General features: G+C 42.9%; 1 pseudogene; it reads right to left on the minus strand.

Moving 5' to 3' along the window:
- Nucleotides 1-757: 757 nt before the first annotated feature.
- On the minus strand, nt 758-22233 carry LOC119062426 (methyltransferase N6AMT1-like; annotated as a pseudogene).
- Between the last annotated feature and the right edge of the window lie 1951 nt (nt 22234-24184).

The raw sequence follows: 24184 nt of genomic DNA on the forward strand, positions 1-24184 counted from the left end.
CCTGGTCTCTTCTGAGACTGAATTATAGACACATACAAACCTATTGGTCTTTAAAAACTACACATATAGGATCATACTGTTTTTGAAAAAATTTTATTGTTGTACCATTTTCTGCCTTTTCCCCCCCACCTCTCCCCTACACCCCAGCCATCCCCACCTCTAGTTTTTCATTTTCTTTGCTTTTCCCACTCAATTGTACATCATGAACCCATTCTGGTTCAGTATATACAGACCCAAGTCCTATTTAATGGCTGGATTTCACTCACATTCAGTGTCTCGGATATACCATAATGTATTTACCAATCTCTTTAATGATGGACAAGTAGGTTGACTTCCTTGTTTTGCTATTATAGGAAATGCTGAAATGAATATGCTTTCATATATAAATACCTTTAATATATAAAATGCAAATTATGCATAATGTGTATATTTACTTGTACTTATGCAAATATTCCTGTAGGCTTGATTTCTGGGAAAGAGAGGGCCCTGCCCTGCTGCCTTTTTCTATGGGACAAATTTCTGACAATTTCACTTGTTAACCAAGAAATGACTTCAGTTTCAAAATATGGTGAATACCTTCAGTTACATCCTGGAGGTACATACTACCTCTATGTCACACAGTATGTATTCATATGTATACTCAGTATAACATATATTTTTCAGTATAATGTAGAGCACACCCTGAAGGGTCGGACTTGGGAACTCCGGGGCTGGCAGGGTTTCTAAGGCCTGCTCGGCGGGGAACTGCAGTAGCCCCTCACAGACCTTTCGCCTTCATTGTTTTCACAACGTCTTCTGGATTGTTATCGTTAACAGAAATGAAACGGAAGAACCCTCTTGGCTAAAGGATATCTGGGACCAGAGGAAAGAAACTGCCCATGACTTGGCTGCCACTTCTGCCGTCAGACCAAGCTGCCCCTGTTCCGTGACTTCCTGCCTCTCTGGGGAGGGGGATTGAACACCGGAAGATCAACTTTTCCCTTCAATCTTAGTAGCAAGTCTTTGACCAAATCTGTAATTACGGCTGTATGTGAACTGTCTTGCTCTGTCCTGTCTCCTGCTCATAAGCTCCTGCCTTAGGGTTGATATCTGTGCGCATGTACAAAGCTGGAGAACCTATTAGAGTCCAGGAATGTGGATACCACTCTGGACCCTGAGACCCTGACCCTACTTTGAGCAATATTTTCGTTCCTGCGAGCTTGGCCACCGGCCTTTCAAGAGCATCTAGAAAAGTAGGAACGTGTCCTTCACAGGCTAGAACTCATGCTGAAGGCACGGGCCCACGCACCCCTGCAGCGGCGCAGGGAAGGTGGGCACGGCCGTCTTTGTGCAGTCAAAGGGAATTTATTAAATAGAATAGATAAGTGGATGGATCAATGTACCTGAAGAATAAAAAGTACTTGATTTGAATAACTAATTCAGTAACTGATAATGCAGAAAAGTTATTAATTACCCACTTGTTAGAACAGTTTGCAGAACAGCAGAGAATCATTTAAGGACAGGGAACTAAGACAGGAAAATTCAGAGGAATTATACGACTGGGCACTAACTAGAACCAGAGAGGGCTGTCCTGGTTGATTTAGCATAGAGGGGGAAGGAAGAGCTGCTTCTCTGAAGACTAGCACCAAGGGAACATTTAGAGAAGAAACATTTAGAAAGAAAAGTTTATTTCCTGTTGGTATCCCTTGGGCAGACCCGTAAAATATCAAAGTTTTGTGTGTAAGGCGGACTGAGCCTTGAGAAAACTCCGAACACACCAGCATCTGGTTACCACACCTGGCAGGTCAGAGAACGGCTGTGGACATCACCTGAAGAGCCAACGTGGCTGTTTCAGAGGATAACACTCTCACTGTCCCTGCCCCCTAGAGATTTGGTTTCTGATTCCCTAGACTGAGAAGAGCGCCCCCAGATGGAGGGCTGTGAATCATCGGTTGGAAAGCTTCCTGTCTGCCCTCCTCCCAGTTCACTGATTAGGCTGAGTGCTTAGCCCTGATACCCTGCTGAGCCAACCGCCAAGCATCGCTCTTTACTCTTCTGCTCTTTCAGACACGAGTGCACAGACTCCGTTCTAACAGATGAGCTCCAGGACTCATGGCATTAATCTGAACAAGCAACTTCCAACATTTTCATCTCGCAGCACACAGAACTAATTACTAAAATTCTGGGGCGCACCAAAAAAACCCACATTTTTGCCCATGTGACAAAAATAGGTATAATTTTGACTGATTTACCAAAAAAAAGTAATTACCTATCCTTTTTGCTCAAAGTGACTTTTTAAAAGATCAGGGGCTTATACTTGTATATAAGGATTTCTGATACCTAGGATAATCAATCAGATGCAAATTTATTATGCCACCTAACCAATAAGATGCAACTCTAAAAGCCTTTGCAGGCACTAACTCTATTAATGGTGTCATATTAATTGTTCAAGACAGGCGTTCACACAGGACAGTTATTGTTGTGCTGTCTGTTGTCATTTTTTCTTTGACAATCTAAGGGAAAAGAGGTCAGTACCCCTGACTAAACGGTCAGGTATTGCATGTTTTAAAAAATCTTGTGGCAAGCCGGTTGAAAATTGCTGATCTAATCTGTCAGTTGTGCTTTTCTGGACACATTATTGTGTTGGGAGGTGTGGAAGATGCTGATCTTTGTAGGAAACAGAGATTGCAAAAAGATATCAGCCCAGACTGAGGTACCCTGTTGTGGGGGGCCAGTGCCTCATGGGTGCCTGCCTCAGTACTTCCCGCCCTCAGTGTTCTGCCCGTTTGAAGTTCTGGCTGGTACCCAAAGAGCATGTGCTCACTGCATGCACTTGAAGCACTTGGAGAGGCTTGGCGTTGTAAGTGACGAGGCAGGGGAGAGGGGGAGAGGAGGATTGGGGGATTCTGCCTACCCATGGCCTCCACCAGCATCCTCCAAATCTTCCTGAAATAAATATTTGGTCTATATAAATACTTGTTTCTTGTTATGTAAATATGGCTTCAAAATAAGTTCCTAATATCTCTTCCAACCATAAGGTTTCCCCTGAACCCCTTCTGGAAAGAATTTCTAAAGCAGGGGACAAACTGGCACAGTATTCTTCCCTAAGAGAAGTCCTATGTATCAGAGTAGTGTGTTTGACATCAATGCATATACCAATTTCTATTTGTTCTTTTTTTCTATTCCAGGCATATGAACAATTGTACTTCTCAGTTTTGGTCCTTGCAGTTGGTCAGGACAGAGTGATTGCCCATGATAGATAATGTAATGACACACTTCACTTCCAGGATGAGACTATGAAATGCCCAGGCATGATTCTCCAGGCTCTTTATTGCCCCAGTGAGGTAATCCTGGAGAAAGCCTTATGCTGGAATAGAAGGCCCAAAGATTGAAGCAGCCTGGGTAACTCAGTTACCACACAGAAGACAACTGCCCTAGAGAGCTGGCTGGACCACAAAGGACTTTCCATGAGAGAGAAATATACTTCTGTTATTGTATTCAGCCTCTAAGATTTTGGGGATTGTTTGTTACTGCAGCATAACTTAGATCATCCTTACTAATATAAAAACTAACATTCAATGGAATGACTGTTAATTCTCCTCTGATTCCATCCGTCCTCTCTTTAGCTAAGTACTATTTTCCAAGCTAGACTTGCCTTTTCCAGTCCTCTCCAGTCCAAGCTGGACACCCCTCCCAGGCCTTTCTAATCCACAGCCAAACCATCCTCAGATCCTGCTCAGTGTGGAGTTCATGCTTAACCACTCAAACCTGAGGGCACTGCAGACCCAAGAATCTTCCTCTGCCACATTAGCGCAAGCAGGAAATTCTGCTGAAAACTCATCCAGTTGTTTCATGAAACAAATTTTAAGCCCCATGGAGAATTAATTTTAGTATCCAGAGAAGAGGGAATATTTGACTCTCTTTACTGAGTATTTTTTTACATGACTAAACTGTGAAGTAGGTCAAGTCTGTTTTTACTAGGTGAAGAAAAGAACTACTGTCCTCTTTTCCCTGACACCTATACATCAACCTTAGGTCTAAAAATGTTGGTGTAAAAGTTATGGTTGCTCTTTCTTTTTCTGTAAAGTTAACACCTAAGCACCTGAAGGCTCTGCCAGTGACCCAAACTTGTACTGCCAATCAATCGCCCAGAAATGGCCAGATCAAATGGCTTGTTGTCTTTTGACTTGCTCCATCAGTCTGTCTGAAACTTCCCACTTACCTGTAGTGACTGCTGGGAAGAATGCTAGGAACTTAGGTGGATCTTCATTCTCTCTAATTACCTCTGAGCTGTGTCCAACAAGATAAGCAGAACAATGGATCCTTTCAGAAATCTACTAAGGTGACCTTTGAAGTTAGTGAAGTAGATGTCACTTGAATGCTATGTCCACTTGCTATTTTAACTTAATTAGAAGGAAATAATAGAAAATCTCACTACTGGAGCTTAAACAATGAACAGTTTGATAATTTCTCCTGGGCTTACTATGTTAGAGCTTCAAAGACCACTCTGAAGATGAGTAGTAGCCCTCAGAAAGCACCAGAATGTTACCCTCCCCTACCCACCCATCCCACCCCCACCCTTGCCCTTGGGACACAGGATTTTTAGCAGCTAGAGAGAGGTTTGAAAGCAGGTAATTATCAGAAAAGCCTCTGCAGGCAAAGAGGCCCCAGGGCAGAGACAAAGATGAGCTCACCTTCTATAGAAAACACTGTTAGTTGCCTTAGTGGCCTGTCCTGTTAGTCACCTGTCCAATATCCTATGTCGTATCCCCTTCCTTCTCTAATTCTTTTGGGGTGGCCATATGTTGGGTGATAAATCCCACCTACATATAAGCCAATCAGGACAATACTGTTTCCTGCTTTCTCAGATTCACTTTCAGATAAGAATAGCCTCTCTGTAGCCAATGAGATATAAGGGTCAGCTTGTGAGGGGAACTTTTGGGAGAATACAGGGTCTGGCAGAAGGCCTGCTTCAGTGTGGTTAGAAGGATAATAATATGGGCTTAATAACTATGGGTTTTAATTTTAGTATTTCACCTAAAATGTCATATGGTGTGCTTGAGTGTGATATTGTATGTTACAACATTACATGCTTATGATTTTGTAATAAAAGATTTTTATAATAAAAAGGGGAGTTGTGTTGGACCCTATATTTTGCATTTGTAATGAAATGGACAAGCATTGCTGGCATTAAATCCTGCATTAAATGTAAAGATAATGCTAACTAATGATGGTAGCCATTCTGTGATCATTAGGCCCAAGAGTGAGGGAAAGTTTCAAAAGAAAGACTAAGTGGCTAGTCCCCGCTCTCCTGGGACTTTTTCTGGCTATATGGAGTAGCAGGAACCAGATTTACCCTTTTATCTGAGATGAGCATAAAATAAGACAAAATATATGGAATGACAAATACTTGACAGAGTCAAGTATTAAGACTCTGGAACATTAGGCAATGAAAAACAATGATATATAAGAGGCTTGCAAAAAAAAGTAAGAAAACAGACTTGACAGAGTTTCCAGGCTGTGAAGCAGGGAGGGGGAATCCAGGTGGAGCCCAGCAGATGCTCGAGTGGAGGTGATAGAGCCAAGTGTCTGAGGAGATCACGACAGTCAGAGTTTGTAGGACAGAGTACGGGAGAAGAGGGAGCCGCACCCAGAAATCCAGAGATCTGCAGAGGGCCTTTCAGCTAAGTACGGATCAGCACGTGCATTTAAGAAAATCATCTAAGACCAAGAAAACAACCAACTGAATAAATTAAGGCATTTTGCCTGGCCATATGGATTAAATTAGAAATTAACAACAGAAAGATCGCTGAAAAATCCCCAAAGAGGTAGAAACTAAACATTTTTCTAAATAACATTTTCTAAATGATCAAAGAAATCAAAAAGAAAATTAGAGTGTAGTTTAAACTGAAAAAAAAACCCCAACAACATATTAAATGTTAGAGGATGTCACTAAAGAAGTACTGAGGGGGAAAATCATAGTACTAAAACATCTGTCTCAGTGAAGATGAGAGATCTTAAAATCAATGGCCTCAAATCAGTAGTCTAAGCTTTCATCTTAAAAATATTGGGAAAAGACTCAATGAAACCCAAAGTAAATAGAAGAAAGAAAATAATAAACATGTAAGCAGAAATCAATGAAATAGAAAACAGAAAAAGAAATAAAGAAGATCAATGAAAACCAGCTCTTTGGAAAGAATAATATAATTGCTAAATCACACTGGGGAAAAAAAAAGAAAGACACAAATCACTAATATCAGGAGCGATAGAAGTAATACCACTACAGATTCTAATATAAAATACTATTAATACTTTTATACAATAAATTTCATAGCTTATATAAAATGGAAAAATGTTTTGGAAGACACAAATTGCCAAAGCTCACTCAAAAAGAAACAGAAAACCTGAAGAACTCTTTGTCTATTCAAGAACTTGAAGTTAAACATGGTCCAATAAACGGAACTTCAGTCCAGATAGCTTTGCTCACAAATTCTACCCAAATTTAAGAGAGATAATACTGATCCTACAGAAATCCTTCCCTCAAACACTGAAGATGAGGTAAGTACTTCCTAACTTGTTCTATAAGGCCATCATTATCCTGAGACTAAGACCAGACGAGGACATTACAACAAAGGAAAACCACAGCTCATTATCCATCCCTCATGAATCTAAGACGCCAAATTCTAAACAGATCACAGAAATGAGATTGCTTTAACATTTGAAAAAATCTGTCAATGTATTTCACTATATAAACAAATAAAAAACAAAACAACTCTATAAAATCTCAATAAATGCAGGGAAGAAAATTAACAAAATTTACCATCTATTCTTCATATAAACTCTCAGCAAACTAGGAATAGAAAGAATTTTCCTTAACTTTATAAAAACATTTAGCCCTGGCTGGGTGGCTCAGTTAATTGGAGCATTGTCCTGTACACCAAAAGGTTACACGTTCAAGTCCCATTCAGGGTATATACCTAGGTAGTGGGTTCAGTCCCCAGTTGGGGTGCATATAGGAGGAAACTGATTGATGTTTCTCTCTCATATCAATGTTTCTCTCTCTCTCTCTCTAAGATCAATAAACATATCCTCATGTGAGGAGTAAAAAAAATTAAGTCATTTACAAAAATGTGTAGCTAACAGCATAATGATAAAAGACTAAATGCTTTCCTCTTAAGATAAGAAACGAGACAAAAATGACCACTCTCAACACACCTATTCAACATTGCCTTTAAGGTCCTAGCCAGTGCAATCAGGCAATACATACATATATACATACATACATACCTACATATATAAGCGTCTAGATTGGAAAGAAAGAAAATGTCTATAAACCATAAGATCTGTAGAAATTCCAATGAAATCTACAAAAAAGCTGTTAAAATTAATAAGTGAGTTTGGCAAGGTTGCAGAAAACACACACAACATATAAAGTTAATTATGTTTCTATATACTAGCAATGGAAAATCACATATTAAAAAATTTAAAAACAATATGAATTATAATAGTAGAAAATATATGACATACTTAAGAATAAGTCTAACAAAAATGTTCTGAACTCACACTGCAAACATTATTAAAAGAAAAAATTAAAAGATGCAAATAAATAGAAACTGTGCTCATGGGTCTGAAGACTCATTATGGTTGCAACGCCATTCCTCACCAATCTCTAGGTTTAAGAATCTCAACTACAATCCCAGAAGGCTTTTTTTATAGAAATCTACAAACATTCTAAAATTCATATTGTAATGCAATCCCGCCTCCCGACCCCCAAATAACCAACCATCTTTGAAAAAAAATTATAGGACTTATATTACCCAATTTCAAGACTCAAAAAAGCTACAATAATCAAGACAGGATGATGAAAATCTAGACAAATAGTTAAATGGAGCAGAATGGGAAGATCAGAAATAAACTCACACATAATTGATAACTTATTTCTCACAAAATGGCAAAAAGGATTTAGTAAAGATAGTTTTTTCAACAAATAATGTTCGAATGATTGAATATCCATATGCAAAATGAAAGAAACTGGTTTATGCCTCACATCACCTTCATATACAAAATTTAACTAAAAATGGATCATAGACCTAAATGTAAAAGCTAAAACAATTTTTAAAAAGCTTCTAGAAGAAAACATAGGAAACCTTTGTGACATGAGGTTACACCAAGATTTCTTAGACACAACACTAAAGGCCTAACCCACCGAATAAATAAATGACAAGTTAAATTTTATCTTTTTTTTCAAAGACATAGGCAAGAGAATAGACAAGCCACATTCTAGAAGAAAATATTTGCAAATAATATATCTGATAAAAGGCATTTCCAGAATACATAAATAATTGTCTAAACCTGATAATAAGAAAACAAATAACCCAATAAAGAAATGGGCAAAATTCTGGACAGACCCTTCACCTAGAAAATGTCTATAGATAATCACGGAGAAAAAAATTATTAAAAAAATCAAATTGAAACAATAATGTGATACCACTATATACCTACTAGAGTAGCTAATGCAAAAAAAAAAATAAATAAGGAGGGGGAATGACCATACCAAGTGTTAACAAGAATGCAGCAACACTGGAACCCACACCATACACTACTGGTGGGAAGACAAAATGGGGAAGCCATGGTGGAAACAGATCAGCAGTTTCCTTAAAAAAAAATAAACAAAAAACCCCCCACAACAGAACATTTACATTACCAACAGAATGCCCCAGCCATTCTATTCCTAGGATATTCACCCAAGAGAAAAGGAAATATATTCCATACAGAGATTTTTACACAAATGTTCATAGCAACTTAAGTTTGTAATAGTCAAAAACTGGAAAAAACCCAAATGCCCTTCAATTTGTGAATGGATGACCTGTGATACATCCTCATGATGGAATACTACTTAGTAATGAAAAAGAATAAATACTTGATACACGCTGCAACATGGATCTCAAAAGGATTATACTGAATGAAAGCAGTCAGACGCAATGAGAGTATACTGCTGATTCTATTTATATAAAATTCTAGAAAATGCAAACTATAGTGGCAGGAAGCAGATCAGTGAGTGATTGCCTGAGGAGGGTGGAGAGAGAAGGGAAGGCGGAGTTATAAAGGGGATGAGAAAACCTTGGAGGGTGACGGACATGCTCACTAGGTGGAGTGTTGTGATGGTTTCATAGGTGTGTTCATGTGTCAGAGTTCCTCAGACTGTTCACTTTAATTATGTGGAGTTTATTTGGTGTCAATAGACTACTATAAATCTGTAAAAAATAAAAAGTGTCAACTTTCACATTGTTGAACCATTTAACCAATTGCTAGCCCTGTATCGCTAAACACTGCTTATGAAAAAATCTAGTAATTACACCATAGGAAGTCATTTTTCCCATATTTGCAGCACAAAACAAAATTTGCTGCTACCTCTGTTCAATACCTTGGCTCACATAATAAAATCACAGAAAATTTAATATTGAAGGGACCTTGGGGATTAGCTATTCAAACTCTCCTCCACCTACCCACCACTTTTACCACTTTTTTTTTTTTTAACAGATGAGGACACAGGAACCTAGACAAGTGGAGGCACTTGCCCAGGACAACTCCTGGACCTTCTGAGCCCTGACCCCCACAGCTCTTCCCACTAGAGCACCCTGCAGCCTGCCTTTTCAATTTTCAATTTCATTTCCTTAGAACAACAAGGAGAAAAATGCAGAGTGGAATTTTATGCTTGCAAGTGGAATTACCTAGAGGAGCAATTGTATGTTTTATAAATGAGTCAACAGAGCCCTGTGGTACAGGAGAGAAAGGTGATATTTTCTCCTAGAGTCGTAAACATTAAACACTGGTCTCTTGAGGCAAGTGCAGGAAAATGATACCACTTGCCCTAAATAATTCTCAGACGTAGACTTCCTTCCAGGAGTCCGCCTCAGCCTCTGCTCACTGCTCCTCTGAGCGCATGAGCCTAGAATAGCATTGGACATTTCAATCCTGATGTTTCCAAGGGTATTTATATGTTAAAATGGAAGTGTAAAAATGCAGTCATCTTGTGCTAGTTGACACTTTTTAAATGGCATGACTTTTTCTCTAACTTAAAACTAAATTTATTTTAGATCAGGCTTAGTCATGAAGAGCTGGAAGTTTTACTCCATAAAAGTTCTCATCTTTGAGCAAAGGCCAAACAATAAAAATGCTACCTGAGGCAGAATGAGAAAATGAGTATTTCACCAAGCCATGGGTGACTGAAAACCTTAATGAGTTCACATGCTATCAATAGCCAATGTGCCAAACACAAGTTAGGAACGTACTGGGTTGGCCAAAAAGTTCATTTAGTTTTCTCTGTAACATGGTTCTAAAAGCACTTAGCTGTCTTTAACTTCATTTGAAACAATTTTGTTAGACTATATTGTGACAGCTGTCATATCAGCATGCATTTGAAAAAAACGTATCCAAACTGGTGAATTTTTGTGCAGCCATTTTATTATTGAAGATGGAAGAAGATTTGCAAAATTTTTGGTGTATTATGCTTTATTACTTCAAGAAAGGTAAAAACACAACTGAAATGTAACAAAAGATTGTGCAGTGTATGGAGAAGGTGCTGTGACTGATTGAATGTGTCAAAGTGGTTTACAAAGTTTCTTGGTACTATTGACATTTTGGCCAAATAATTCTTTGCTATGGGGCTGTCTTACTCATTGGAAGATGTTTAGCACCATCCCTGGCCTCTACGCACTGTCAGTCAATAGTGGGAGATAGCTGACATACTCAAAATATCCAAATCAAAAAAGTTATTGGTAAAAATGAGAAATGTGCCTTTTATTTTACAAAAAAATCTGAACGGACTTTTTTGCCAACCCAATTGCTTCCATCTGTGTGGTGGTCTATTTTTCTAGAGCATGGCACCGACACATACACCTTACAGAGAACTTCCCAGGTGAAGGAGGCTAATTTCTACTATTCTTCCTGTACAGGGCTCGCAGGGGATGTTAGAAAGTCAGAGTGACTGGAAGAAAAGATTTTGAAAAAAAAAAAAGAGCTATGAGGGATGATGAGATGAACTGAAATCACTCAACCTCAAAGACAAGTTAAGAGGATATATACTCTCCACCCAGTATTATTTTCCAGGCTGTCTGTCCAAATTCTGCTGGAATTGTTCATGACATTGATTACACCACACAGCAGACAGTGGGATTTGCCTGCCCGACATCCATCCCAGTGGCTTCCTCATAAACAGGATCACAGTTTTCTTAGGAGTGGCAGTGGGCCCCACACAATTACTTTTCCACATTCCCTTGCAGCAAAGGCCAACCACTCACACTCATCTGACGAATGAGACATAAGCCAAGAGTTCCTAGGAAAGCTTGCCCCTTCCTGCACCCTTTCCTCCACACCTTCTTTTCCGTTACGTGGACAGGAAGCCTGGGGTGCCACAGCCACCTGAGACACAAGTAAGAAGTATGAGAAAGACATACTGAGGAGCCAATTATGTTTCTGAAATTCTGCTCGTTTCTTAGGCATCTCTACAACAACATGTCCAGAAGGGAACTCAGGATCTTCCCATTTCTATATTGAGAATTCCCTGTTTTGGTAAATGGCATCTAAAACATGTTGAAAACCTGGATCGTATCCTTGACCCACTTCCTACACTCTCAAGTCCTCAATATCCTACTAAAGCCAGCACTTCTCTACAGACCCCTCGCATTCACTTTTTTCTTATTGTGGTAACACGCACATGGCAAAATTTACTGTTTTAATGTGCAAATTTGGTGACATTTAGAACATTCAGAATGTTGTACACACATTAGCACTATCTTGTGCTAAAACATTTTCATAGCCCCCCCCAAAAAAAGACTCCATGCCCTTTAAGCGGTGCTTATTGTTCTTCCCTCCCCCTGCCTCCTGGCAACCAGTATTTGTTGTCTGCCCAGGAGTTTGTTTAGTCTGGATAGTTCGCATCATACAATACCTGGCTTTTTACATCTGGCTCTGTCACTTAACATAATGTGTTCAAGGTTCACCTATGTTCTAGCATGTATTAATATTTTATTCCCTTTTATGGCCAAATAATATTCCACTATGTGAATGTACCCTATTTTCTTTGTCCTTTCAACAGTTGAGAGATATCTGAGTTGTTTCCACCTTATGGCTATTGTAAATAATGCTGCTATGAACCTTGGTGTACAGGTTTTTGTTTGAACCCCCTTTGTCAGTTTCGGGGGACACTTATGACAGTGGAATTGCTGAGTAGTATGGTAAATCTACATTTCCCTTTCTAAGGAACTGCCAAAAGTTTTCAATAGCAGCTGTACAATTTTACATTCCCACCCCAAACTGGGAGGTTCTAAGTTTTCCACATCCTCGTCGCATTTGTTATTTTAATTAAAGCCATCTGAATGAGGGGATGGTATCTCACTGTGGTTTTGACTTGCGTGCCCCTCGTGACTATTGACATTGAGTCTGTTTTCAAGAGTTTGTTGGTGATTTTTATACCTTCTTTGGAGAAATGGCTATTCGTGGTTTTTGTCCATTGTGTAATTGCCTTGCCTGGTTTCTGGTTGCCGAGCTGGAAGAGTTCTTCATGCATCTGGACACTGACTCCTCAGATACGTGCTTTGTGAGTATTTTCTCCATTCTGTGGATGGCCTTTTGGTCCTTCGATGAACAAAGTTTTTCATTTTGCTGAAGGCCGATGTGTCAATTTTTTCTTTTGTTGCATATACTTTTGGCATCTTGCATTCATGTTTAATTCATTGCAGAGCAGAACAATTTAAGTATTCAAGCCTGATTATCAGTCCCCTGCTTAACACCTTCAATAACTTCCCATTGCACTTAGAATAAAGTCTAAAATCCTCTCTGTGGACTACAAAGTTCTGCATAATTTGGTCCTTGTCTTTCTCTTTGGCCTCATTTTTCCACATTTTCTCTGACTTTTTTTGTCCTTGGTTTCTCAAGTATACCAGGCTCTCTTTAATCCCAGGACCTTCTTACATGTCATTGTTCCTGCCGGAAGGGTCGTCCTCACCTCTTCTGCATTAAAGCTCGTTCCAATTCCTCCTGCAGGGTAAGCGTCACCTCCTGGGAGCCTCCCTTAACCCCCCAGCCCCTAACCTATTCCAGCTGGTGAGAGGTGAAGTTTTGCAAGCTGGCCGTTAAACAGCCATTATTAGTCATTAAATGATAAAAATACAATTAAGACATTGCATTAAAAACAAACATAATACACACTGAAACACATTGCATCCTGATTAAGTTATTCCACTGTGCTGCTATCCATGCCCCTGAGGCCATCTGTAAGTATGAGGCACTGGTCTGCTACTGTGCATCTCGTTGCCACTCTTGCTTTGCCGATGGAAATACCTGAAATCGGTCGTGGCGGGAGAGTAAAGGCTACAACTCAAGGGTTTTTTTGTAGAGCAGGTGCTGCCACTCACCGGCACCCCACCATCTCATCTCCTGTTACCTGCTGAGCTTTTCTGTTTGGTCTTTCCATGTTTATAATCTTTTAATTTATTATTTGAAATAGCATGTTGAATGTCTGTATTTCTCATGAGAATGTGAACCCTATGAAGGAGGCACAGGGTACTCGTTCCCTGTTGATTTTTGTATTCCCAGTACTTAGCACCATTCTTAGCATGTGGTAAATTCCTAATAATTTTGTTGCCAGATTGTCCACAAGGCCCAAGAAGCAAATGCCAACATTTTACATACAGATGGATTGATGGCAGGGATCCGAGAAGAGTATGAGATTTTCCATTTCACTGATTGGGCTGCCTACCCTGAGGATTTACATATTGATGATCATTTAATTATGTTCTAAAGTTTACTGGGCTTAAACATTTCTTGGATGGCTTTTTAATTAGAAGATAGCTAGGGATGGCCAGAGGCGATTTTCACTTTGGCTGTCTGTACAGGCGAACCCTGTGTGCTAGCTTCCTAACACAGTCTGCAGTCGAGTAACTCCAGCCTCTGCCTCCAACCTCACAGTGCTGTGTTTTCTCACTGGTCTTCTTTAAGGACATCAGTCATTTGATTAAGGGCCTGTCCTACTCCAATATGACCAAATTTTAACTAATTGCCTCTGAAGAGACCAAAGACCCATTTCTGAATAAGAAAAGGTACTGGGGGTTAGGACCTTACTATACCTTTTTTGAGACACAATGCAGCCCATAGCATCCTGCGTTTCCCATTTCACACAGCGTGCGTGCAGAGTGCCTTCCAACCAGCTAGCCCCAGTAGACTGAGCTGGTCTCTGCAGCCGCCTGCGACCAATCTGTCAGGTGGGCCCTTTGATTTCTCCACCCACAGAACTTGCCTTTGCTATCAGAGGAGCTAGTCCACAGGATCTCAAAAATGATCCTGAGTCCAAATACAATCATTATGTTTTCTTTTGTTTGAGGATTTAAACAAAGCAACCCACTGGCCATAATTGCCAGGGCCTGGAAGCTGGCATCGAGGCACAAAGGAACACCCAGCAGCCCTTGGCCGAGATCCCTGAGAAGAGGGAGTGGAAATCTGTGCCAACCCCAGATAAGCATTGAAATGCCAGCCGTGACCACTACACTCAGGACTCTACCAACAACAGAGGAGTCGGGGAGAGCCATGCCCCGCTCTCCATGGGCGTCGTTTCTTTATAGAAGCAGTTTATATTTCTACATCCCTCTGGGGACATTTACCGTCAGTAAGTATTGATATAGATTCAGTGATTGTGGAGCTAGAAAGATAAGTTATCTAAATTGCCCCTTATTTTATTTTAAAAAATTTTATTTACTGATTTTAGAGAGGGAGAAAGGAAGGTGCTAGAGAGAGAGAGACTGAGAGACATCAGTTTGTTATTCCAATTGTTTATGGACTCATTGGTTGATTCTTATATATGCCCTGACCAGAAATCCAACCTGCAGCCTTGGCATATCAGGATGACACTCTAACACACCTAGCTACCCAGCCAGGGCAACCACCGCTTTATTTTATAAAACCAGGAGCTCAGAGAAGTGGTCCAGTGCCCAGGTTCACAAGTTGAAGAGTGGTCTCCCCTCTGGCTGGGCACTCAGGCCAGGGCTCTGCTAGCAGCCTGGCAGCATGAGGTCCATGGCTGCAATGGCCAGATCTTCCCTCTGTTCAGAATTAAGTTTAAAAACCCCAGGGAGGACCACAGAAAGTGGATGAAGGAGGCAGAGGATCGCATTATTTACCTGTTATGCTGTACTTTCAAAGAGTGTTAATTAACATGTTATTTAGAATCATGGGGGCAAATATTTTAAAATAAAATGAAAAGATTTGAAAATGGTTGCCTTTGGATAGTGAGAATTGGAGATCGGGGAGGCACTGGGGAAGTAACTGTTACTTTTTGTTTTAACCCTGTATTTCTATTTGATTTTAAAAACTTTATCCACATATCACACACACACACACACACGTATATATAAAGGTCACAAATACCAAACACATTCCTGATACAAATTCTTTCCTACTCCTCAAGGGATAAGCGTGTGACTATGTGTGAGGCCAGAGCCTGGGGCACCGACCCCGAGGGGTCAGCTCAGGTCCGGAGCTTGGTCCTCCAGGATTGGACCTAGTGTCAAGGGATGTTAGACCACCTGAAAACCAGAGTCCCTGTGTCAATGTACAAGAGACTGTACTGGATGGTCCATTGGTAGCTTAGAGTGAGAAATATAACTGTTGACGACGACTGGAAACTCATGTTAGCAAGTATACGCATTGTCTGTTTAAGAGAGAAACATACCCAAGAAGCCGCGTTACATTCAGAAGGTTGCTTGATAAAGAGGGAATCCAAGTGCAGGGCCTTATACAGTCCTCAGAAATGTTTCAGACCACGATAGCCTGGTGGCTCTCCCTGCACCTTTAACAGCTGCCACACATCAGTGAACTTTTTCTGTAAAGGGCAAGACATGCAATGTATTCAGCTTTGCAGGCCTCCCTGTCACACTGAGTCCTCTCAGCTGCCACAGGACAGCCCTGGACAGTGGCTGCGTCCAAGCGGAGCCCACCTGGACACCAGACCGGGGCTTAGTTAGCCCTGCCCCCATGCCTGCCGGGCAGTCCAGGAGAATGGCACATGCTGATGCTCTGACTCCTTTCTCTAACTTTATTCCAGTAATTTTCTATAATGTTTTTCAACTCTGAGGCTAGAGAAAAATCGATCTAATTTTAGCTATAAACAATAGCATCTGGGTTAGGTAAATGGCAGCCTGTTAAAGCCAATAGCTGACCAGCTCCCTAATCAGCCCGCATAAAAAGGCATTTGGCAGATACTGTTTCTGAGTCAGCGGGGCATCCCAGTGGGGAGTGTTAAGTCCCATGACTTTCTGAAGAGCAGAAATTCCTTCCTTCCCCAGCCTCTGTGGTTTTGGTCACCACTGTTACACCCTCTTGGTCTTTACCCAAGTGGTATACCCTCGACGTAGGTCATTATAAGCACCTTGAGGAAAGCACTTGCAGGGTTTGTGATCACTGGGAGAAAAAGACTGCCCGTATCTAGCGTGAATAGAACTGAGCTGGAACGTATGAAACGTTCAGCCGGCGAGCTGCGCCCGCAGAGATGAGTGCTCTAGGCTCCGCCCGTAGGGAACGCGCCGGTGCACAGGACCTTGTCTGGGCCAACACCTAGTACCACGCTTCCCAGACTCTGCCTCCGCCTCATGAGAGGGCGTGGTGCTGCTCCCACACCGTAAATGAAACTACGTCCTTCCTCTCACAGACTCACAGAGTCGGAAACACACTGTCCCAGAAAGGGCCTAGGGCCACAGAACTCAGGGATGCTAATTGCTCACTCTTCTTAATTCCCAAAATTAATTCCTCAAAACTGCCTGGGGTTTGATCGTGGGATTACCCAGGATATGTTTTAACCAGACTCCCTCGTAGAAATTCATTTTCCATTGACCCTGAGGACTGGTTTCTCATGGCTCTCTGGGCCCAGTGAGACGTGCAAATCTGAAGGAGATTTACAGCGTTCATGTACTCTGTAACTAGCCAGGTGCTCTGGGAAAATAAAACGTAGTCATTTAAGAAATATCTATTTTATACTCGTTGTGTGCTAGGCATTCTTCTAAGTGGTAGGAGCTTTGCTGTTAAAACAAAATTTGTGTCTTGCTCAAATGGAACATCGGTTACCTGGATGCAGAGAGAGGGGACACACAAAATAAACAAATATATAATGGGTCAGGAGGCGATGAGAGCTATTGAGAAAAATAAAGTAGAACAAAGGGGTAGAGACTTTTAGTTGGGAGGGGTTGGTATGCTAGTGAGGTGGGATGGTCAAGGAAGCCTTCTTGGAAGCGGTGATGTTTTAGCAAAGACTTAAATGTAGTGAGAAAGGAAGTCATGTGGATACAGGGGGAGAGTGTTCCAGGCAAAGGTAATAGGGGCTACAAGGCCATGAGGGCTGATCAGTCTCAACTGCACCCATGGATACAATTTATGAAGGTGACAGAGTGATGACACAGAAGCATGGATGTCATTGGAAGAAGAATTGATTGCTTACAGTTCCTGAGGATGGTGCATGCCATGCAGGGCCACACAGGGAGAAAACGCGTCTGGTCAGGGAGCAGAAGTGGCGCGAAGCGAACGCCCAGCCCAGACCCTCCGCTGGGGTGTCCAAAGGAAAGGGAGGCAGGGCAGAAGAAACAGCTGATCGATAGTTTGAGTAATATTGGTGGGCTGTGGCTACGAAGGTGGTCTCTGTTGCTTGGTACCTGGCCCCGGGCTGGTTTAGGGCAGGGGAATGCTGGCGGGGTATGGGAGAGTTAGATACAGGGTGGTCCAGAGCATGGGCTGCAGTCCCCCAGGGAGATGGAAGCCCCTTTCAGTGTTGGTTTGGCTCTGTGATGGATGGATGCCAGACAGACAAGTACGGACTCTAAGAAAACACAGAACTGACCTCGTAGGGTGTGGCAGATCAGGTTAAAATTCCTACAGGGCACAAGCTGGGTGTATCTGGGAGCAGCAGGAATCCTTCCACTCCCACGGACCTGTCCTCCAGCCACAGTGACGAGGTGACAGTCACAAAGGTGAGCTCTCTAGTTCCTGATTTCGTTTAGGCTCTAGCCCTATGCTAATTTGTAAAGCGGGTTACAAGTTTTATCTGACCATTCCTGGTATTATTTAGTATGTTTTGATTTTTCATTCAAGCCCTATTTTTGTTTCTGTTTCAAGAAAATAACAGCAGAAATTTGTACCAATGGACTTTCTAGAACAAGATGGATGGTGGCTCAAATGTGAGGAAGAGCCTATTCATTTTGATTTGTCATTAAGTTTTCATTTCATGGGAGAATGTTTCCTGAGATTATTACTTGCATACAAGGACAATTTAAGATTCATTCTGTGAACTTACAGACGCTTTTTAAAAAATTGCAGAGGTTCTCTCCCAGACTGGCTGTCTGATGGGCTGTCTTTAGTGTCCATTTGTTTTCACGGCAATTAAAAACCACAGCAATTATTCAAATGCAAAGAACCGAAATTGTCAGAGCGAATGTTTGAATCTTAGAAAATAAACATTTTGCTTTCTTCCTTGTTGCATTCTAACTTATTTGATGTGCTAAGAGCAATAAAGCAAGATAAACAATATTTTCCAAGAGCTGCTTCAGCTCAGATGACAAAGAAACGTCAGTTGTAGATTCAATCACACACAGCTCAGAATTTCATTCATGTGACAAATATTTACTGGGCATTTGCTGTGTGTGAACTTGGTGCTGAAAAAACAGTGTTAAATGAAACAAACTTGGTCCCTGCCCTGATAGGACTTAAATCTAGAGGGGGAAACATATTTTAAAAAGGGAAAGCAGCCCTGACTGTGTGGCTCAGTGGTTGAGTGTTGTCCAGCAAAGCGAAAGGTCATGGGTTCAATTCCGGGGCAGGGCACATGCCTGGGTAGCAGGTTTGGTCCCAGGTCGGGAGTGTAAGAGACGCAACCAATCAATATTTCTCTCCTTTCTCCCTTTCTCCCTCCCTTCTCTTCTCTCTAAAAACATAAAATATTTTTAAGGGAAAAGAAAAATACCTAGTTACATATGTAATTATAAGTCATGATACATGTCATAAAGGGAAAGTAAAACGAGGGGAATATGGTTTAGACTGTGAACCATCCTCTTTGATGACAGGTTATTTGACCAGGGACTTATAAGACGAATGTGAATGGCCAATTTAGTGGCATAGAGTACCAACCATTTCATTGTGCCCCAAATTCCATGGGTCAGGGATTCAAACAGCACACTGCGGTGATGCTCTGCTTCTGCTCCATGATGTTTAGGAAAACGCGAATGTCTGGGAGCAACTCACACAGCTGGGGGTTGGAATCATCTCTCAGCTTCCTCACACACTTGGCTGGTGCAATACTGGGCTGAATAGTGGCTCCGAAGAGATAAATCAAATTCTAATCCCCAGCAAAAGAGGACCTTATTTGCAAAAAGGGTATTTGTAGCTGTGATCTAGTTCAGGACCTTGGGTGAAACCATTTTGAATTGAGAGAGGGCCCCAATGATGATAAACTGTGCTCTTGTAAGAGCGAGGAGAGTTGGGAAGAGTAGAAACATAGGAGACGGTGGCGTGAAGAGGGAGGCAGAGACTGGAGTGTCCACGAGCTGGGGGATGTGCAGATTGCTGGCTACCACGGAAACCAGGGGAGAGGGGGGAACAGACTCTCCCTCCAAGACCCAGAAGCGGGCAGCACCAGCTGACACCTTGATTTCAGACCTCGGGCCCATATCAGAACTGTGAGTGAATGAATTTCTGTTGTTTTAAGCCACCAAGTCTGTGGTAACTTATTACAGCAGCCACAGGAAACTAATACAGGCTCGTAGACTGAGATGATTCAAAAGAGGAAGCAGCTTAAGGTGGCCTCCTTATTGCCTCAGCTTCTCACAGTGCGGTGGCCAGGTTCTGAGACAGAGGTTCCTGGAAGCAAGTGGCCCAAGAGCTCAGCTGTCAGGAGGCCAGGGTGGGCTTCTTCCCTCATCTCAGAAGACACATGAAATTCACTTCTGTTACAGTCACAAGCCCACCCAGATTCACAGAGAAGGAGAGGCGTGTCGAGGAATTTGTGAGCATGTTCTGAAACACCTCAAGGAGCTGGCCCTCTGTGGCAGGGAGCAGAGTGGGCGCAGTCGGTACTATCCATGCTGGCAGCACTGGTCATGTTGCTATTTACATGTAAATTATTTTTAAATTAAATAAAATTAGAAGTTCAGCTTCTTATATAATGGGGGAAAGCGGTGCCCAGGAAAATAGGAGAGAATCCCCACAAACCTTGGTTGGGGTGAGTGAGCAATACGGCTTATGATACTTTTCCTAATAAAGGCAAGAAGATAACGGCCGTGCTACTGCCCTGGGGCAAGGTGGGCGTGACTCTCAGGATGTATCCTGACTCAGGATACAGCAAGTGAGATGGATCGCTGAGTCACTGTTGTCTCGACTGGGATGGCAGCTGAATAAATGTAAACAATACAGGAGAACTGGCAAATGCAGCTTATTGTGGGAGGGGGTGGAGCTGAGTAGGAGGCTCCCAGTCAGGATTTCCACTGAGGGCAGGCGGCCACGAAGGATTGGAAGGAGGCTTAGAAGGGTCACACCGCCAGTAGTGAGACAGGAGCCGTGCGGGTCGTAGGAGCTGGTCCGGTGGGTGTAGGAAGGAAGCAGCCATGCTGCCCTGATCGTGTCTGCCCTGGCTGACGCCACAGCCATCAGGGACGGCCTTGCAAGGCACTGATGGCCTTGCAAGCCTGGACTCTATCTGCATTCTTGGTATGTCTTTCCTGAACTTCACCATGACCTAGTGCACCATGGCACATGCTTTCCTGGACTATTACATGTAGGCTGATGACAACATACCCAGGTCCTAAAGGGGAGAGCTGCTGCGAGACTGCAGAGCTGGCTTAAATTCACATAAGGAGATGGGGAACTTTGGGGCCTTTTGGGGAACAAGGGAAATGCTGGGTCTCCTGGAAAAGGAGAGCTCCCAGCATAAGTGCTCAGAGCCCCCCGCCCTCCCCTCCCCCCAAGGCTGGAATATTGTAAATAAAGCCCTGTTTCTTCCAGCATTAATTGTTTGGTCACTCACCAAAGCGCCATGTGGCCGGGCCCCCATCTGCTCGGTTACACTCAGACACACCAGCTACATTTCAAGTACTCACGTGCCAAGGGAGAGGAGAGTGGGGTGAAATGAAACTGGACAAGTAGACAGGGGCTAAATCACACAGGACTTTACTGACCATTTAAAGGAGTTTGTATTTTATTCTAAGTGAAACAGAACTTGACTAATAGGTTGTTTTGTATTTCGAATTTATATGCAAGGCCTGAAAAGAAACAAATGCATTGTGGCTAGTTGGTATATTTGTTAGTAAAACAGTTCTGCTACGAGAGACAGAAATGCAAAATCACAAAGGTTTCACTAAATTAGAACTCTATTCCTCTTTCTGTCTACAGGAGTGTAGTCTGCCGTGGTGACTCCACAGTAATCAGGAACCCGACTCCTGACTGAGGTTTCTACCCATTATGTAAGATGTCTACTTCGGTCCAGCTACTATGCCTGCTTGTCAGCCAGCAGAAGAAAGGGGCAGACGCGGAGCTGTTGCCCCTCAGATCCAGGGTGACCTTGCCTCAAAATCCTTAACTTAATTACATCTGTAAAACTTCCACTACAGCTTGTTGGCCAGTACTTTGTCTGTGGCCACACCTATCCTGCAAGGGAGGCTGGGAAACACCATCTTTATTCTGGAAATCGTGTGCTCAGCTCAAAAGGAGGCTTCTCTTGCCATGGAAGATGCCAAGATGAGCTGTGAGCATGTGTAGCTATCAGTCCAGGGCGTTATCACATGCACTTAAGCATTTCCCACTGGACCCCAAGATCCTGAAGGAGAGGGGCCAGCCTTGTACATCTTCAATCCCCAGCACCTAGCATATAATAACTCATCCCTGATTATGTGCTGAATTGCATGCACGCTTGCTCAAATGCAAGATTGTTTTCCATTCCAACTTTTTTTTTCAGAAAGACATTTCCTAGAAGCCACACCTTCCCCCTCCACTTGCTGGAAGCATGAGGGGACTTTTCTCAAGTTTCATCCTGAGACCCTGATGAGTCTCCTGTAGATGAACAAAAGTGTAGTGCGCCCCAGGAGTGTACTACCCCACTCCCAGAAGCTTTCATTCCTGAGGTCGTTCACCCTGGGCCGCCAACCACTTGTCACTTACAGTTGCGCTGTTCCCACCGGAAGGGCTCCCTGCCGTGGCCTCCTCGTACTCCTGGTCGGCGATCCTCTGCATTTGCCTGGCTCTCCAATTCTCAGAGCAACCGTTGCCCTGTGACCCCAGTTCTCTGAGGGATCTAGGGAGACTTGTTGATTTTTAGTTTGTTCAACCTTTTCCGTACTGATACAGCGATTTAGGAAGGGAATAGAATGGTAGGGGGAACATAACGTGAGGGACAGCCAGGAGAGGCCGGAAGCTCCCCTACAAAGGCAGGCGCCCGCAGCTCCACCTTCCTTCGGCCGCCCCACTGCTGCCGCCGCTTCAGCCTCCGGAATGGTGGCTTCCCACTCCGTTCATTAGAATCTGCTGGGAAGCCTTTGCAACTCCCTGCACCTAGGTCTCCCCTAATTAGAAGCACCGGAGGAGGTCTAACGCGCAATTGCTGTTGAAAACCAGGGGTCTAGACTTGGGCTACTCAAGAGGGGCTCACTGATCATTGGCATTGGCACCACCTGGGCTTGTTAGAAAGGCAGCATCTTGGGCCCTAGCCCAGATCTACTGCCAAATGCGAATTTGCCCTGTGATAAGGCCCACAGGTGATTTCTATGCACACGAACATTTGAGAAGCACTGACCAGAAGATCTTCCTATCCCTTTGGCCCCAGAAAGCATAGAGCTAGCTCCCTGGAAAGTACTCTGCGAGCCAGACCCCCTGGTGACCCCATGACGACAGTGGAGAAGTCTGAAGCAGCCAGTGTAGCTGGTGTACCTGCTGTGATTTCCCAGGGGCACTACTTGTGAAATGGAGAGAATTTGATCATCCCGTAGCAGTAGGGGCCTTTCATCTGAAGCAGTGCTGGGTTCAATTGGTTTCAGGGTTCAAAGACTCAAAAACACTCTGATTAAACATTATAATTGAAAAGTTGAAGAACAGTCCCAAACACCAGCTCCCCCTGAACTGCATGGATACAGTCACTTGTCCCTGGCTGTTTCCATAAGTTCTTACCGCCACCCTCCCTACGAGATGTCAGAACTCTGTGAAATAAAATAATAACAGGCACGTGTCAGGCACCTTGCTGCTCACCAGGACAGGTGCATAAAGCACAGCTCGGGTGCAGCGGCTAAGAACTTCGGCTCTGCAGCCACACAGCCTGAATTCCAACCTCAGCTCTGCCACTTACTAGCTGGTAACTCTGGGCAAGTCAGCTGACCTCCTCGGGGTCCTCCCTCATAAAGCTCGGGTAGTGCAGGGGCTCTGCAAAGCTCGGTGTGAGATTTTCTCCTTAAATGTTTCAGAGAAACAAAAAGGAGAGAGAGAGACAGATGAAAGAAGATTGTCAAAATATTAGTCATTGTGGGGCTGAGGGATGAGAATGTGGGGGTTCTTTATGCCACTCTCTCTACTTTTGTGTTTGAAATTTTCCATAATAAAAGAGTTTAAAGTTTCGTTTGTGTTTTTCAACTGTGTATTAGTACTTATGACCATGGCAGAAACCCAATTCAAACTTGCTTAAGCCAAAGGAGGCATTTGTTGTACCTGGGCTGTGAAACAGACCAGAGGGCAGGGCGGATCGGTCCTGGGAGACTGCACTCACTGTCCACACACCACCTCGGAGATTCTTCTCTATTGCTGTTGGCGCATTCACTTCTTTGGCTGATACCGACTTGTTCATGTGGCAGGGCAGAAAACTGCCCATGCCTAGCAGGTCCATATTCTTGGGTTTGGGATCGGAGAGGAACAAGAGGTCCTTATCGCCTGACAGCAATTTGAATAGCCCCAGGAACCCTGACTGGCCTCGTTTAGGTCATGTATTCACTCCCTGAATCAATAATTGTGGATGCAGCTATGAGTCTGTAACTGGCCCGCCCGGGGTCACCTGACCATCTCGGTAGCCAGAAGGGCTGTTTTTTGGAGACTGGAGAAAGAAGGGCTGAGCAGACAGAAACAATAGCCACCCTTACAAGGTCCTTTGCACTAGCTCTTAGATTACAAGCAGTCGTTGATCACAGATCGTGACTTTTTCCTT

The sequence above is a fragment of the Artibeus jamaicensis genome, unplaced genomic scaffold (genome assembly GCF_021234435.1).
Source record: "Artibeus jamaicensis isolate MK-2021 breed Jamaican fruit bat unplaced genomic scaffold, CSHL_Jam_final contig_373, whole genome shotgun sequence".
NCBI classification, from domain to species: domain Eukaryota; kingdom Metazoa; phylum Chordata; class Mammalia; order Chiroptera; family Phyllostomidae; genus Artibeus; species Artibeus jamaicensis.